The sequence below is a fragment of the Erithacus rubecula genome, assembly GCF_903797595.1.
Source record: "Erithacus rubecula genome assembly, chromosome: 1".
NCBI classification, from domain to species: Eukaryota; Metazoa; Chordata; class Aves; order Passeriformes; family Muscicapidae; genus Erithacus; species Erithacus rubecula.
In genome coordinates, this window is record NC_136658.1 from 19,407,197 (window position 1) to 19,423,961 (window position 16,765).

General features: G+C 39.8%; 1 protein-coding gene across 6 annotated transcripts in view; it reads left to right on the top strand.

Moving 5' to 3' along the window:
• The window catches only part of COL8A1 (collagen type VIII alpha 1 chain), a 386,313-nt gene that overhangs the window by 296,881 nt on the left and 72,667 nt on the right, over positions 1-16,765 (top strand). For 4 of the 6 annotated variants that reach the window (XR_013774741.1, XR_013774742.1, XM_079309847.1 and 1 more), the window contains exon 1: positions 2,744-2,854. The exons of the other annotated variants lie outside the window; for them this stretch is intronic. The gene's annotated coding sequence lies outside the window, so the exon portion shown is untranslated. Of the gene's footprint in view, positions 1-2,743; positions 2,855-16,765 lie in introns of those variants that run through there. 6 annotated transcript variants of the gene reach the window in all.

Sequence of the window (16,765 nt, forward strand, 5' to 3'; positions counted from 1 at the left end):
AGGGGGCAGCTCTGGGGCCACAATAGAAGGATATAAACCTGTTAGAGAGCTTCCAGGGGAGGGTAATGAAGATGGAGAAGGGCCCTGAGGGGGAGCTGAGGAGGGGCTGGGGTCACTTGGTCTGTTCAGCCTGTAGAAGAGTGAGGGGAGTTTCTCAAAAGGGCACATGCAGGGGAAGGAACCAGTCTCTTCTCTGTGGTGACCAGTGACAGAGCCTGAGGGAGTGGCCTGAAGTTGTGTGAGGGGAGGTTTAGGCTGGATACCAGGAAAAGGTTCTTCACCCAGAGGGTGGTTGGACACTGGAACAGGCTCACCAGGGAAGTGGTCTCAGCACTGACGGAGTTCAGGAAGTGTCTGGACAACACTCTCAGGCACATGGTGTAATTCTTGGAGTGCCCTGTGCAGAGTCAGAAGTTGGTCCTTGATGATCCTTGTGAGTCCCTTCCAACTCAGGGAATGAATATTAATAATTCTGTGAAGTCGCTGCATAATTTTGTTACCTCATCAGGTAATCTTCCATATAATTGCATCATGATGATCCTTTCATAATCATTAATATAAGTCTAATACTTTTTATCCTTGTTATGTGTTGGTAGATCTATTTTGCACTTGTAAAGTGCTTTAAGATTCTCCAAAGCAAGCAACAAAAGAAAAAACTTCAATTATTCTCTTCTAGAAGTATAAAAAGGTAAGGTTATCCACGAGTCTGCAGTACAGCAGGACACATAACCAGTGCACACAACCCATGCAGTAGGGAAGAGTACTGACTCACTTCTGAGAACTGAAGTGCTGCTTAGCACCTGCAGCTTATGGTCAGGAGTTAAAAAAAACAAACAAAAAGATACCAACATACAGCTAATCCTTTACATTCAGAATTTTGTTCCCAAGAAAATATAAAACAGAACTTGATGTCTTGAAGGTACTGACTTTATAGAAGTATCCACTGATTTTAGAAGGACCTACTGAAAGCTCAGCAGTTTTGAGACAGTAGAGCAATTTAATAATCAAATAAGGACATGGGTACACAAATTTCTGAAAATCTCAAACTTCATTTGTCTAAGTACAAAATGATCTGATTATTTAGATGCTAGCTGAGTAGAATTCCACTTTATGTGCATCATTTAATCATTTAAACCACTACTAGGTGCCCTAACTGAAATAATTATATAAACTTATTGAGGCAAGTTGCACCCTTTCTTTTCCTGTTCCCATGTTATCATTACTTTGTGTAGCCTTCCTAAAAGCACACTGTAATCTCTTCACAGCAGAAACTCATTTCTTAATGAGAACTGTAAAAATACTTTGTATGCTGCAGAAATAACAAAATAACATTAATTCCTTTCCCAATTAGTTGCAATAATGTAGAAAATTCCCAAACCAACAGTAAATCAATACCTGTGAGAAATATTAGTAATTAAACCAGTCCTTTTCAGCTTGACAATTCAGAGGCTACATCACCAGGGTTATGCAACTATTTTTGACACATAACACTGTCATCCAAGTTGATTGGTGCTTGATTTATAAGCCTTTTTCTAAAAAGACAAGTCTAAATAAAGTTGTATGCAACTCACTATGTTCTGAGCAATTCACTCAGTATTGCCCTTTTTTTTAAAAAAAAAGTGTTTTATAACTCCTTAACCTGTGATCAGTTTGGCCCTTCTGTGAAAGAGGTAGTAGATATCACAACTCCACAAGTTCTGCTACAATTGTAGCAGAGTTAACTCTGTAACTAAGATACTAACTCATTTTTTTGCCTGGTCATTCCCAGATTTTAAGTCAGGATGCACCTCTAGACTTTCCCTTAATTACACACTACTGTTCTCCCCTTCCTCTTCTATCATTCCAGCTTTCTCCACTCATTATATGCTCCAGTATGACACAGGTTTTTACTCACGTATTATGGAAGATAATACAGGCCCAGGTGCCTCATGCAGAAATATACATAAATAAAGAATTAGTGTATTTGAGATGGGTACAACTGTTTCACCTGCAGGAGCCAGTGTCTGGAATCTGTGCCATCCACTCTTCTGAGTAGAAAGCAATGAATGAGTTAAAATGAACAATGAATGATTTTACACAGAAACCACCAGGAATGCATATTCCTACTGGTTTGTCTTTTTGGCTACATTTGCCTTTTGAGAATACCAGTTGGGAAAATTGTTTAGAACTCAGACACAGTGAACAATAAAACTGCTCTAAACTAAACTGCTAGAAAGTCAGTGTGTAGATGGAACATGTTACAGCTGCGTCAAGAAAAAGCTGTGTACCTCAGCAAAACAGAAACTTAGGAGGGTTCCGGAGCCGAAATCTAGTAGATGTTTGGAATATAAAGGAAGTTCAATCCTTGAGAAAACAGACAACCTCAAAGAGCAAGGGGCTGATTCTTCATAGCCATCCCTTTTCAGAAAGGAAATCACTGACCTTTCTGATAAAGACTTTAGTATCTCACTGCCACAAAAATCCTTCCAACAGATGAAGTGAGACCTAGTAGCATTGTAACTGCAACTGGAATAATTCAGAGATTCAGATTTAGAAAATCTTTAGTTAACTACAGATTTACAGAAAAAACAAAACAAAAAACCCCCAGCAAATAAATCCAATACTATTTCTCACGTATATGCCATCCAGCTTGCTTATCCTCCCTCTCTCTGTCCCCAAAAGAGCAAAAACTCTTGCAATGCCTTCTGAAGGCTGTCTGCCTGCTATCCTCACTGCCCACCTACCGTAGGGAGCAGCTCCTCCCACCTGCACATAAAAGCCAAGTGCATGCTACCAGCAGCAGATCAGAGCACTTTCTCAGTCCTCCACTGTTTTGAGCCAGTGATCTTCTCTCCTTGGATCTTGTGTACTCAAGGTAAGACTACTGCTACTTCAGGTTTCTGTTCTAACCAGCTATTGTGAGGAAGTCTGAATGTGAACTCTAGCACTGCCTTGCTGGGTGGTGCTGGCTCCCCCCCCCGCCTTTTTTTTTTTTTTTTTTTTTTTTCAGATGTAGTGTCATCTGACATTTAAGTTAGTAACAGCCTGTTGTTTTAGCAGTGAAATAAAAACAGATCTTGCTGGGAAACACTGTGGCTGGGAAAAGGTATTCTCTCCCTTTCTGAATGATTTTGAAGAGATTATTATACCCAGTCCAATTACAACGATTTATTATCCCTCTTAATAGTTTCCTTCTCAGTCCAGTCAAAGTTATGGAAAAAAATTTCACTGTAAAGCTTCCTTAAATTCTGTTTTAGGGGAAAAAAAATGCTTAGTGTTAATTTAAGGAAGGAACTGAGTTTTATTGCTAATATCATTTACTAGCCAGATTGAGACAATCTTGGGACTGAAGTGCATCTTCACAGGTTTCATTGCCTTTAATAAAAGTGTGATGGAACTTAAGCCCTCACAGAAACACAGTAATAGGACTGATGGAATTCATTATCTTGTACCAAATATGCTTAAAGTAGATATTTTACAAGCAGAGTTCTGTTTTGGAACAACAGACCTTGTGTCTCTATGAAACTTTTAGATTAGCTTGTTTATATTTTGTCTGCAGTTTTCCTTCATAGGCATTTCTAGCATTAGAGGAAGGAATAGTTAAGTGCCTCAGAGACAGCTACTGAACAGTTAAAACATTTAGAAGTGGTTTCAAAACTGTATTTGCATTCCCATCCATGCATCTATCCATCCTCACATAGATGAATCTGTTAGTGACCAGTAGCAGTTTTTCACATTGTGTGAGTCAGTGCACTTTTAACACACAGTCACCTGTTTAAAGAAATTCCATCACAGAAATCCTAATCCTACAATGCCTCTCTACAGTGCTCAGAGAGGAGGGAAAGCATGAGCTATCAAAAGCAAGCAGTTAACACTGCCTGTAAATACATAATCCATTCTCCAGTTAAACAGTGATATTTTCTTCTTAATGTCTAATTCTCTTTCTAAATTGAGTCTTTTTGGGTCTTTCACAAATAGAAAGTCTTCTCTATAAAATAATTATGTCCATATATAACTGTACTCAAATTAGCTGCAATATTTTAAGCTATAGCACTGTATGGCAGCAGAATTCTGCTCCAAGTACCCTTTTCTGCAGACTGTGTCGAAGATTTTTTCTGCTTTTATATGTTATCTATTCTAACTAGTGAGGAAAGAAAAACATTGCCTCCAGCTATTTGCCTGCAAGATTACATAAGTATCTTTAAAAAAAACCCAAACAACAAAAATCCAAACCCCAAATAAATTGAAGTATTCAGAAATCTAAGTACAGTGCTTTCTATAGCAAACTTACAGTAAAAATCTTTGTGCATCCAGGTAATTAATATAAATTGTGCATAGAAGACAGGAATAGACACCAATGGCTTTCCTCATAACTGGCATTAACTCTGAGCTACAAAATTTTATTTCTTAGTTAACATCTGATTTTTACAGCAAACCTCCCCTTTCCAAAAACCACCCCAGTTGTGAAACATAATATGTGATTTTAGGTTCAATGCATACAGATTTTAGGTCTACAGTGTAGAAGTAAAGCCTAATTTGTTCACACAGAATTTTATTCTATCAGATAAATCCAAATTTTTATAGAGCAAATTTCATGGAGAAAAAAAAAAATAATGCATTTGCCACAGGAAATGTACATACCACAAAATACCTTTTATTAAAGCCTGCTGTGAAATGTAATGTTTTGGCATTTGAAAAATGGATTGCAGGACATATTAAGAAAACTCTGTTCAAAGGAATGCATCTAATTTAGATCAAAATCTCCTCTGAGCAATTTTTCTCTTGGGCTGAGTAGATAATTCAGCTTAGCATCACTTTGCAGCAGAGGATGAAGGGAAACTGTATCCAACAGGTCTCCAAGAGAACTCAAATATTTAGGAATGCATTTATTGACTTCTGTGCTCATATGAAACTCCTTTTTACAAGATGAAAGCACACTGATATTAAAATAAAAATACTGCAATTTTAAAGTAATGCTACAACCTGAATTAAAGAAAAAAAAAAAAAGGGGGGGAATCACAGGGGAGAACAAGGAATTCAGATTTTTTGAGTAACGATCATAACATTTAAAAATAATAGAGACTACATTATTTTTTTTACCCACAGACCAGTTAAGTGTTCAGCAGGGATGCTAAGCCACTTGTCCTGGCAGTTATGCTTAGGCTTTTTAGGTGTTTATTTAAGGCAGTAATATCTACTTAAGCCACTAGTGTAGCTCCCAGTGCTGTCTAAAGTGCTAGACTAGATACATAGAAGTAGAGGATAAATGTATCACTGTCTGTTTATCTATGCATACTTCTGCTACTACCACTGCTTAGGAGAAATTCTTACCTTCAGAAATTTATTTTCACACCTCTCTGTAGGGAGAGATTATGTTTTCCTCTGGCTATGCTGACACTAAATATATGAAATATTTTACTCAAGGTCACAGTGCAAATTCATGGTAGAGTGTCAGATTTAGCTCCTCTGGTTTCCAGGCCAGCACTAATCCCACACTTCATTTTGTATGCAGCCTTATGAAGTCCTCCCCTTTGTAGCTGCTCTGTCTTTGCATGACTCTTAGGGTTGAACAGCAGGGAGAATTCCAGTGACAAATCTTGAGAGAGATAATTTACTCCTAACACTTTTAAACTTCCTGTGAAACCCTTTACAAACCCCTTAACAGAGTTTACAAATAAATAATTTTAGAAGGGTGTAATAAACAATTGAACAAATAAGCAAATGCTCATCTCTTTCTTACACTCTGTGGTTAAAGGAGACCAGGCCAGTCTTGGCACTGAGGAAGCACAGATCCACTGCCATGGACCAGAAATGATGGGCAACATTGACCATTACAACTTAGTTTTGGTATCTCAGCAGCACTAAAGAGCTCAAAGAGAAGCTCATAGGGCTTAAGCAAAATTATTGAAAGGGTCTTGTAGGGGACATTAATATTAATCTTCCTTTCTTTTTTATGTTCACTATCATGTGCCCCTTCTATAAACATATATGATAAAACTTCATGCTCATTAAAACAAACAAACAAAAACCAAACCCCCAACCACCAGCTTTGTCCTATCCCTCTAGTTCTTAGTGTCGAGTTAATTTATGAGAGTACAGATTCATAATTGCTCCTGTGGCCTTGCAAATACTTCATTTCAAAAAAACCCTCAAAACCAACAAAACCAAACCAAACCCAAATTAAAAAAACAAAACAAAAACAAAAAACAAAAACCACCTCACTCAACACATTCCAGTGCTCAATTTCCAGTGTTACTGCCCTAGCAATGGAGGCCTTGTCTCTTACTCTTAAAAGCTACTGCTAAGCATGCATTGTTCATAGATAAAGTGGTGGACATGTGAGAAGTAACTGGAGGGCTAGAAAAGGAAACATTAATGGTCATCTCACTATCTGCCACAGAAGACAATTTTTATATGTCTATGAGCACATTTCCATTGCAGAATTTTCTGCCTACTTACTCTATGTCTTGCTATGTATCTCAGGGGACATAAGGTTCAGTTTTATCTTTTAAACTAAAATATATCCATGTGCTTTCCCTTCTTTCTTTTGCCTTCCAGTTATTGTAGGCTGTGGGTTCTTTCCTTCTACAGGAAGATAATTTTTAATTTTCACTATTGTCAAATTTCTAAAAGAGCAATGGTTCAGTAGAGGTAATGAAGTGAGGAACAAGACAAGACAAAACCATTACAGGTGGTTTGTTCTGCCTGTTAAAAAATCAGCAAACAGCTGTACTTAACTGTACAAAAGTTCCTTATTTTTGCCACTTACACTTTCTAGAGTTTTGTGCAAGTGTTGTTGCCTTTTTTGTGTCTTTCCCTCTGCAAACAGAAATCCCAGCAAAAGTTGTGCATCTATATATGTTCAAAAATATAGTGATGAGTCCTGGTTCTAAAGCCTTTTGTTGGTCTTTAGCAATAACTGCCTTTTCTCTGTAGTCACCAGTAAACAATTATCCTTGCTTTCCCTCCACTCCTGAAATGTTGGATGTTTTTCTGTAATTGTCTTGATGTGTAATGAATTTAATGTCTCATAATTGCACTGCAGGGAATTAAAAGCACTATGAAGTCTTGAGACACCTTCAGGTGATTAAAACTCAATGCAAGTCCACATTTTATAGCAAAAGTAAGCTAAATATAAGTTTATTGCTTATGAATGGCAGATGAAACTGTTGAGGGGTGACATTAAATGGACTCTTTTTAAAAGGGAGTGAGAATCAGTGCCCTCTCTCGGTTATAGAAAACACGTAAATCAGTCCTGTGAGAGTGTTTATCAGTTCCCTCTGCTGGCTACAAAGCCCAGGCCAGATGAGCAGCTGTGTTTGCGGAGGCGAAGGTCTGAAGTTCTATTCCCAGTGCTGTGAGCCTGTGGTGAACTGATGACTGTGGTGTCTGTGCACGTCTGTGGACATCATTCTTCGTGGGGTCTCATCAACAACCACACTGAGTTCAACATGAGGGCACTCAAAAATAATATGGACTTCCTGGTAGGTAAGAAACTTCCCACTTTGGATTTGAGAAACATGCTAGCAGCTATGCCACTCATAATTCTACACAGCTAGGGAATCATTCTGTTCTGCATCACATGCACACCTTGCTTTTTCCACCTTTTCAAGTCAAATGTGTGTGTGCACTCATTACTCATTATCCTCATTTTAGAGACATTTGGGCAGTCAGCAAATATTCTTGGCAATCCTGAAGTGTAGCACTTCAAAATGTCAGCTTCTGAGAACTCCACATTTGCAAGCAAGAAGTAAATGGTACCAAAAAGAACACTCCAACATTAAAAAACAACAAAAAAACCCAAAGCAAAACTAACAAAAACCCCACCGCAAAACAAAATAGAAAAAGAACCTAACTACTACTTTTCCATTCCTGTAGGAAAAGGCCTATATAACCTGTTTACACAACTGGAGAAAGATACAGGTCATAGAATTTATGCAGTCACTTTGAAATAAAGTCGAGATGAAAAAAAAAATGTACTGTAAACTTAAGAAAGAGGTTTTGTTTTAAAAAATATCCACAGCACTAAAAATCACAAACTCCTGGATCAGCTATGCCAGTTTACTTCAGCTCCTAGGAATCTATCATGGCAACATATAGGATACCTTAAAGCTGTCCCATTAAAGGGAGAATGAGTCTAAACTAACAGCTTGACAGCTTGACATAGTAGATATCAAAGATATATTAAAAGCCAGAACTTTGAAACATCTGCAGCATATGTTTCCTGCTAACTAAAAAAGCAACCACTCTTTCCAGACCAACATACTGCTGAATTCTTCACTCTGAAAGTAAGAGGTTAACAGTAGCACACTGGATTTGCATAGGGAACTCCAACTAAATCATTTGACCATTTTTGCAACAAAAAATTCCGCAGAGTAAAACAAGTTTCTAACAAAACTTGTTCTTACTACATGAAGCAAGAACACATGTATGTAATACATATTTTCTGGAATGGAGATGCTTATTTTGCATCTCACTCAACATAGCTTTTGAAGGAACAAATGGAAGGTGGCACAGCCCCAGGGACACACAAACCAAAGACAATCAATTTACCACTAAAGAAATCTAGCAGTCAAGTCTGCTTATGCCAGCACATAACTCACCTCTGTTCTGCCATTCCATTCTTCCCACTACGCATGGAGTTCCAGTGAATACACAGTATCAGAACAAGAGTCTTTACATTTTTCAGAGACCAGAAATCCTCTTTCAGCTTGCCTTAGAGAAAAAAAACAACAAAAAGGTTCAAATATTTCCTATTATTCCTTTTTAAATGAAGTAGGTGATCTTAGTTGAACTCTCAGTTAATGGATATTAATGTAAAATACACAACTGGGACCCTTGTTGGCAAATCTCAGCAAAAAGTCATGAGGTATTTGCTTTAGGTCAAAGCTGAGCAAAAAAAGCAGGCATGTGAGGAAAGTTTATGTTGATAAACTTAGACTGATAGATCTGCCACCTGCACTATAGATGAAAAGGAGACAAGCAAAGAGACAAGCAAGAGGAAGCATATCTCACAAGCACTAGCATTTGCACAAAATATATTTTAGAAAATGAAGGAAAAAAAGGACAACATTCAGTACTTATTTCCTTTCAATCAGTGGCTTGAATTGAATTTACCATAGTAGCACGTCACATTGTTTGCTGCAGAAAAATGCAAAGCTTAGGCCTTTAGGAGTAAGTCTCTTGTGCTTTACTGATTCCAAAAATGTCAGTGCTTGTCAAAGTGTTTTTAAAATAAAACCAAAACCATGTTAACAAAATGAACTTTCCAAGACAATGCTGGCCAAAACTGATTCTTAGATTTCTTTTCAGTAATAAACCGCCTCTGTGGTTGCTGAGCTGATAGGAAGAAGGATTTAAAGAATCAAAGCCAAGTTCTGCTTAACTCAGGGCAAAAAAAATAAAAAAAAAAAAAAAAAAAAGGAACACTGAAACAGAGCACAAGCCCTACAGTGAATGGAACGACTTTATGCTTTCAAAAATGGCTGTAATCATTATTATCTCTGACTGAAGATATTCCTGGACTGCAGCATTCATTGTGGGTACACCTTGTGATATGCTGCTGTAGGTTACTGGACAAGCCTCAGTACTTCAATATGTAATCACAGGCTGAATGTCATTTCAGAAGAGCTACCCTGACTATTTATTAAGTAGTAATTGTATAAGTGAACTAACAACAGGAAGGATTCTGTCCCATCTTATCCCAGCTTTATGAACGAACAGCTCAAAAAATAGGCTGCAGTGAAGGTGTTCATGATGATCTGAGCTCCTGCTGTGAACACAAGGCACGTGCAAAGCCAGGCAGAGAGCTCCAGACTGTTCTGCCCTGAGTTCCTAGAGGTGCAGACACAGCAGCAGTTCCTGTCTGCCATGGAAGAAAGTCATGCCGTAGTTGGACATTCTGTGTCTGTTATGGGAATTCCTTCTCTCCTCCATTCAGCCATCCTACCTAAATTCAGGATGTTTATGCAGTACAGTCCAAGCTGCCACTGCTAGGATTTTTCTCAGTTTTTATGCTTAAGAACTCCGACAAGCTATTGTTATCATTTGGATATCTGAGCACAATTTATTACATCAGGAAACATGGAAGACAATTTCAGGATTGTTCCCTAAACTTGCGTTATTAGTCTCAGCTAAAAACATTGTTCATACAGAAAACTGTATGTTTAGCATTCAGTGGTCATACTTAATTAAAGAGTAATTTACAGGAGTATTTTTTTTATGCACTGATATAAAATAATCAGATCACTTTTAAATTGTAGTTTAAAGGAAATTCACTTGTCTCACATATGTTTTGTAATGTCATCTTTATCCCATTTCGATTTTAGATTGTTCTTAAGCAACTAGCTGCAAATACTCAGTGTCTAAAAGCCAAGTGGTGGTGGTTCATTCTGGCATGTGATCTTATGAAATATTTCTGTTCCACAGTCAGGACAAGATAGCTTTTTGCCTCAAATTTCAAGCACAAAAACTACCTTTCACTGAGTTCAGAATTAATTTACAATGAATATTTTATATTATTCTTTGAAATACCCTATTTTAAACATCAGATCTCACTTCTATGCTAAACACTGTCAAGAGGTAAAAAAAAAAAAGGACTGGCAAGCAAAATAAATTCAATTTGTGATTGCTCAAAGACATTTTCTCTGCTACATGTTTTTCAAACTTTCTACTAACTGCCTATCTCATGAAAATAAGTATTTAAAAAATAAGTAAACAGAAACATATTATATTTTCATTGCTCCATTTGTCAAGTATGTTTCAAGGGCTGGAATTTTAGCTTGATGGACATTCACAACATACACACAGCCTTACCCTCCAAAAGAAAGACCACAGCTGAGACCAAGAGCTGCTCCTGCAGTACCCCTAGACCTGAAGGAGACTGAGGAAGTAACATGGCATTTTCTGGGGTCACTCAGCTTGGGGTGCAGCAACCCTTCCATTCTGGCTTCTCCTTCTCTGCCACCAGACATGATGAGGAGAATATTTTTGCTTTCTCCACTGCTTATAAATGGAGAGAGTTCAGGAAAACATGAGAATGTTGTATCTAATGCCCAAAAGCTATCAAGATAGCAGGAGTTTGTGTCTGCATTCTGTAAATTCTGCATTCTTCGTGTCCATGATCAGTGGGCAATCTTCCCAAGCTATGTTAACCTTGCCCCAGGTCTAAGATGACAGAAGCATGTGAAGGCCTAAACCTTAACCTCAAGGCCTAAATCTTAACAAGCCAATTCTAACAAGAAGTAATTAGTTTTTCTATCCCTGGCTGTCACTTAGATCTTGCTTGTTAGCTGTTCTGTTTCCTGGATTAAATCTCCCTTCTTGTTGATTAGGCTTGAAAGTATACAAAGATGAAACATTAAAGAACATCATTTCATAAGAAAATTTTACATATTCCATGCTTCGCAACAAGCGGATTGCATTTAGTGAGGATTGAGTTGTAATGGTGGTGTAGTCTACTCTAAAACAAAACCAAACCACAGGGCACCCTGAGGGCTCCACCCTACTCCACGGCCATTACCTGCTGGTAACATGCTGCCCTGGCCTGGCAGCGTGGTGACATCTCACCCTCACCAGGCTGTGGTGACATCTCTCCTCACCAGGCCATGGTGACATCTCTCCTCACCAGGCCATGGTGACATCTCTCCTCACCAGGCCGTGGTGACATCTCTCCTCACCAGGCCATGGTGACATCTCTCCTCACCAGGCCATGGTGACATCTCTCCTCACCAGGCCATGGTGACATCTCTCCTCATCAGGCCGTGGTGACATCTCTCCTCACCAGGCCATGGTGAGGGCCGGGCCAGCCCGAGCACGGCCCTGGCTCGGGGTCCCTGTCAGTCAGGCTGGGCCCCTCACCTGGGGCACCTCTCTCTCTCCTGTGCTGTTGTGGTTCCTCACGCTCCGAGCTCAGCGCCATTCCTGCACAGGGGCAGTGCACAGAGAGCTCCCTTCCAACCTGCGCCTCCCATTCCCACAGGAGAGGCAAGGGTTGAGCAGAGGAGTTTCAGCCCAGTCAGCTGAGGAGCTTTTATGGAAACACAATGCATTTGAGGTTTCTTGGGTTTCAGAGATACAGCCCGGGGCTTCGCTTCTGCGTGCCAGCCCTCGGTGCCCCTTGGAGAAGGATCTGGGCAGCATTAGCTCGCACAGATGCTGGCGGTGCTGGGAGGCCAAAAATGAAGGGGGCTGGAGGGAGGGGGGGCTCCACTCTCAGCTGAAAAGAAGAAAATGTCACATCATGTGAGGGAAGGCTGCTCAGAAAGAGAGGAAAGCTGCTCCAGCACACACTACAGAAGGTTCAGGACATTTCAAATTTTCCACATCTGGAGGCAACACTTAATCCACTGTAAGTCTAAAAAAAAAAAAGGTCCATTTTGAAGTTAATGTTCTTGAATACCTTTAAAATCCAAAAACCCACCTGCAAAAGGTACTGCTGTATATGGATATCTAGTATAAGAGTAACCAGGCCTGTAAAATTAAAGTTCTAAACCCTCAGAACTCCCCCCAAAAATACCAAACATTTGGGTGGGATGTGAGGAAAGAAATATCATGTGAGGAAAGAAAATTCTAAAACTACTGTACTCAACAGGCAGGGAGTTGTTCAAAAGGCAAACAGCTGAATGGAACAGCTTAATAATTTCGTTACAATGCATTCTCCTGGCCCTGCTTTGTTCAGCAGAAAGGTTTTTAAGGCTGAGTTCTTTTGATCTGTATGTTACATCCCCTAGCATGGTGAAGCCCTGACTCATTATCAAGGGTTTGAGACAAACAAAAAACAGCAGCTCCTGAACTTGAAAGCTTGTCAATTGTACACAGAGCAAAGCTGACTCCTGCACTCTTGCTCCAGTCACTTTAACAGTGTCCTGTTTACATAGATGATTGGTATGTCTGCAAAGACACTATTCTACAAATGCTTCACTTCCCTTTCCTGGCTTCAGAAGCATCCAAGAACCTCACACACAGCAGGTTAATAACTTTATCCTTTCAAGCACCCTGGCAACATCACTCTGGTTTTAGAGGAAATTGAGGCACATAGAAAGTTACTGGTGTAGCATTTCAAGGGGTTGCTCCTGGCCAGATTCTCAAGTGTCTTCCCATTATGATGGGAGCTAGATGAAGAGTTTGATTCCCATCTGGGCACCTCAGTGAGAACCAGATCTTCATGAGTGATCAGCACCCAGTAGCTCTCACAATGACACTTGCAGACAGATTTTCTAAGAAGTTCCTTTGATCATCTGGCCACTGCCTCAATGGAGGCAGAGAGCTTATGAAAAATCTGACCCCATTTGTGGGTGCTGAGCACTTCTCAAAATTCTTGCTTAAGTGACCTGGCCAAGAATGCAGACTAAAATCTGAGCAGAACCACTTTGCCTAATCCCTAGGCCAGTGATTTAACCACAAGTGTGTTCTTCCATCTTCAGCAGAGAAAGAATAGACACTAGTTGGGGCAGCAATCAAAATGCCAACAGCAGCCAGTATCCATGCCTGCCAAGAAAAATGCCCGGATACTTGTGGGCAAACCAGACAGCCATATTTTGGTACTTTCCTGAGAAAGAATTATTTCTAGTAGCAGTGCCAGAGTCTGGCAACCTGGTTTATGCTCTTTCCAGATGTACTTTTTTCTTTCTGGGCTAAACCTTTGTGAACATGCCCCCAAAACAGGCAGAAAAAGCAGCAGCTATCCAAACACTGTCCTGTCTCCATTATTCTTAGAGAGCCAGGCACGCTTGGGCAAGACAACACTATTTTGTGTAATGATTAAGAAGCAGTGATCGTGTCAGTGAAGATTCTTGTTTTCATTGAATATTTCATTCATTTTTGAACATAAGCAACCACTTAGCTGCAGTTGTGCTAGATGCAGAGGAGGAAACACATGCTATTCTTGGCCGGACTTTACCTCTGTGGGAAGCAGCAGCCTCCTTAAAGCAGCCTCTGTGTATGATTTAGCTACATCTATGGTTGTCCTTAACCTCAAGCAAGGACCTGAGTTATCTGAAAGTGTAAATGTGTGCAAAACCCCCAAGTCCCAGCCTGAGTCCTCTATTTTATGCTTTTTTGTGTGGTGTTCATTTGCAAATGATTTTCAAACCCATAAGCTAAACACAAACATAAAAATTTTTCAAACTGACTATATTAATTCAGCTGCCAGCTGAGATGCTGCTCTCTGTGTCACTTAGCAGCAGCTTGTTGGACTGTCTATCACAGGACTCCATGTCAGAATCTAGCTTTCATCAAATGCTCTCTGTCTCACCTCTGTCCCAGCTTTCAGACCACCTCCCAAGTAAGTATCTGACCAGTCTGGCAATATGAAGATAAGGCACCCAGTCACTAGGATGCTTTAAGGGAGCACAAATATCACATGGTAACTATTGAATGAAAATGTTTACAGAAAAATAGTTTAGTAAAACAGCTCAGACTAAGCTGTTGCTGAATGCTGAGCTTAAGCTTCAAGCTGTATAAGCCAAAAAACACAGCTGTATCTTTTCTAGCTACAGCTAAAACCAGCAAAGTGTACTGGAAAAACCTTTGGCGGGGAGGTGGGGAGGGAGATACTTTCCTAACAGAGGATTACATCTAGAAGCAAGTGTGAACATTTTTCTGCTCTGCTGGTTCTATACCTGCAATGGCACGCAACATAAGTGATGATTGTGGTTTGCACCTTTGATTGTTGCATGGCTGCTTTCACTTGATTCTGAGATCTGCTGCAGCAATTATTGTAACATCTCCTGTCAGAAGCTAGACTTCAGAGCACTGCCCCAGTCTAACACAGCCTCAGCTTTACAAACAGAAAAAGTGAGGCAGGAAAGGATGAGCTCATGAAGCACATTTTTGCAGGCAGTTAACTGCACATGCTTTGATGTATGTTGTGACCTTAAATGTTGGAGGGAATATCACTGGAGAAACTTGGTTTCTGATTAGTTGTATTGTGGGCTTTATGGTTTAGCTAGTGAATTCATCACTACAACTTTTCACTTCTTCCATCTTGCAGATTTTTGTTTATTTTAAATTCTCTTTTCCTGTCCAAGAGAAACCAAGGCATTTCAGTGAAAAATCTAGGGTCAACTGAGGGCTCAGGTCTATCTTGGGTGTCATCTCCTGTAAACTCAAAATCTAGCAATAGTTCAAAGAAATGTCTTATTTCAGAGAGACGTAAGATAATCTGAGGACACAGCTTGCTGGTAAAGGATGGGGAGATGTGCCTCTGGAGCAGAGGTACCAGAAAGGACCCATGAAAAAGGTTTGATAGTCCAGCCTGATATGCTTTTGGAGCAAGAGCAAACAGGAGTTCCAGTGGTGACTGGGAGGATGCTGACAGAAGCAAGGTTGAAATGCAGAAGATAGACCCTTCTGTGCAATACTGTGGAGCCCAGGTCTTAGGAGAGAGGGGCTGTTCCATTTTCCTTTCCAAGCTATATATATATCAGCACTGACTTTTTCTCTGCATCTTAAATGTAATTTGTGGCTTATATATTTTGTATTAACAAGGTAGCACAGAGACTTAAAGGTAGAATAATCAACTCCAGATAATCAGTCTCATTAGGAGGTGCTGTTACTCTGGGAAGTCTGTGTTTCTGTCAGAATTTGTCAAGAAATGCACTCCAAGAATTGGGAGACATTTCCTTTTATTACTAATGTTTGCATTAGGAAGCTGTAGTTTTGAATTTACATATTCTGAGAAAATGTTTTGCTTAAAAATTCCTGCCTATTCCTTTGGGAAATAGCATATATATAAAATATAATCACTTAGAATTGCAAGAAAATTCGCTGTCAGGAGAGAACAGTCAGCATTTCCCAAATAATTCTTCTCTCTGTGCCCATGCAAATGATCACTTTAAATCACTGCCTGACACAGGTCTTGCAAGAACCCGAGTCCCATTTTTAACCCAGACAAGCATTAGAGAAAACTGTACTTCAGGAAACTACACAAGGCTGCCTCCCTAAACTGAGTAGTTTTCCAGTCTTTACAGATTCACCCATGACAAAGCAAAACAGCCTCCTGACTGTATTTACACAGCTAAATAAATATCTTCTTTAGTGTTAAATGTAATTGAGAAAGTAAAAAGATGAAATGTGCTGTATATCATGTCTACAAAACCAGAAGTAGTTATATTATAAATAAACAGAGTTTGCTTGGTATTAGGGACATAGGAAATTCCATTCAAGAACAGACAAATGGCACATCTTGTCTGGTATCCTGCATCTGGCACAGGCCTATAACAGATGTTTAAAATACTTGGCTCCCTTGGTCCCACAGCCTCTCCTGTTCCACCTGCCACCAACGTTATAAATCACAATTTTCCTAACCTCTGGTGAAAGTCCCTTCCCTGCTCACTTGCATAACATGGGAGGTGGAAGCAAGAGCCAAGGGAATACATATTTTCCCCTGTATAATCCTTACTGCACTGTTTGGTACTGAGTTTGCTCAAACTGTGGTTCTGACTGGTGCAGAACATGCATTGCTGCCTGTGTTGCCCACGTAGCCAAACAAAGCAGCTCTTAGGTGGGAGCTGTGTTTGGCTCCAGGGAAAGGGGGGAGTGAACCCCTTCTCATCCTTGTTTGCACACAGGAGGCCAGCACAGCTACCACTGGCCTGTTACTCATCAGCTGCCCTCTTTCTATCAAGGCACTGCCTCCTAATTGCACCCTACTGCTCAATGACATTTATATCCTGGTGTTGCTTGCTCAGTAACTTTGAAAGTTTAATGCACGATGACTGAAAATTAAATGAGTTCATTGTCTATAGAACAGAGTTCACTTTTGTCCTTATAGCAGCAGAGTTTA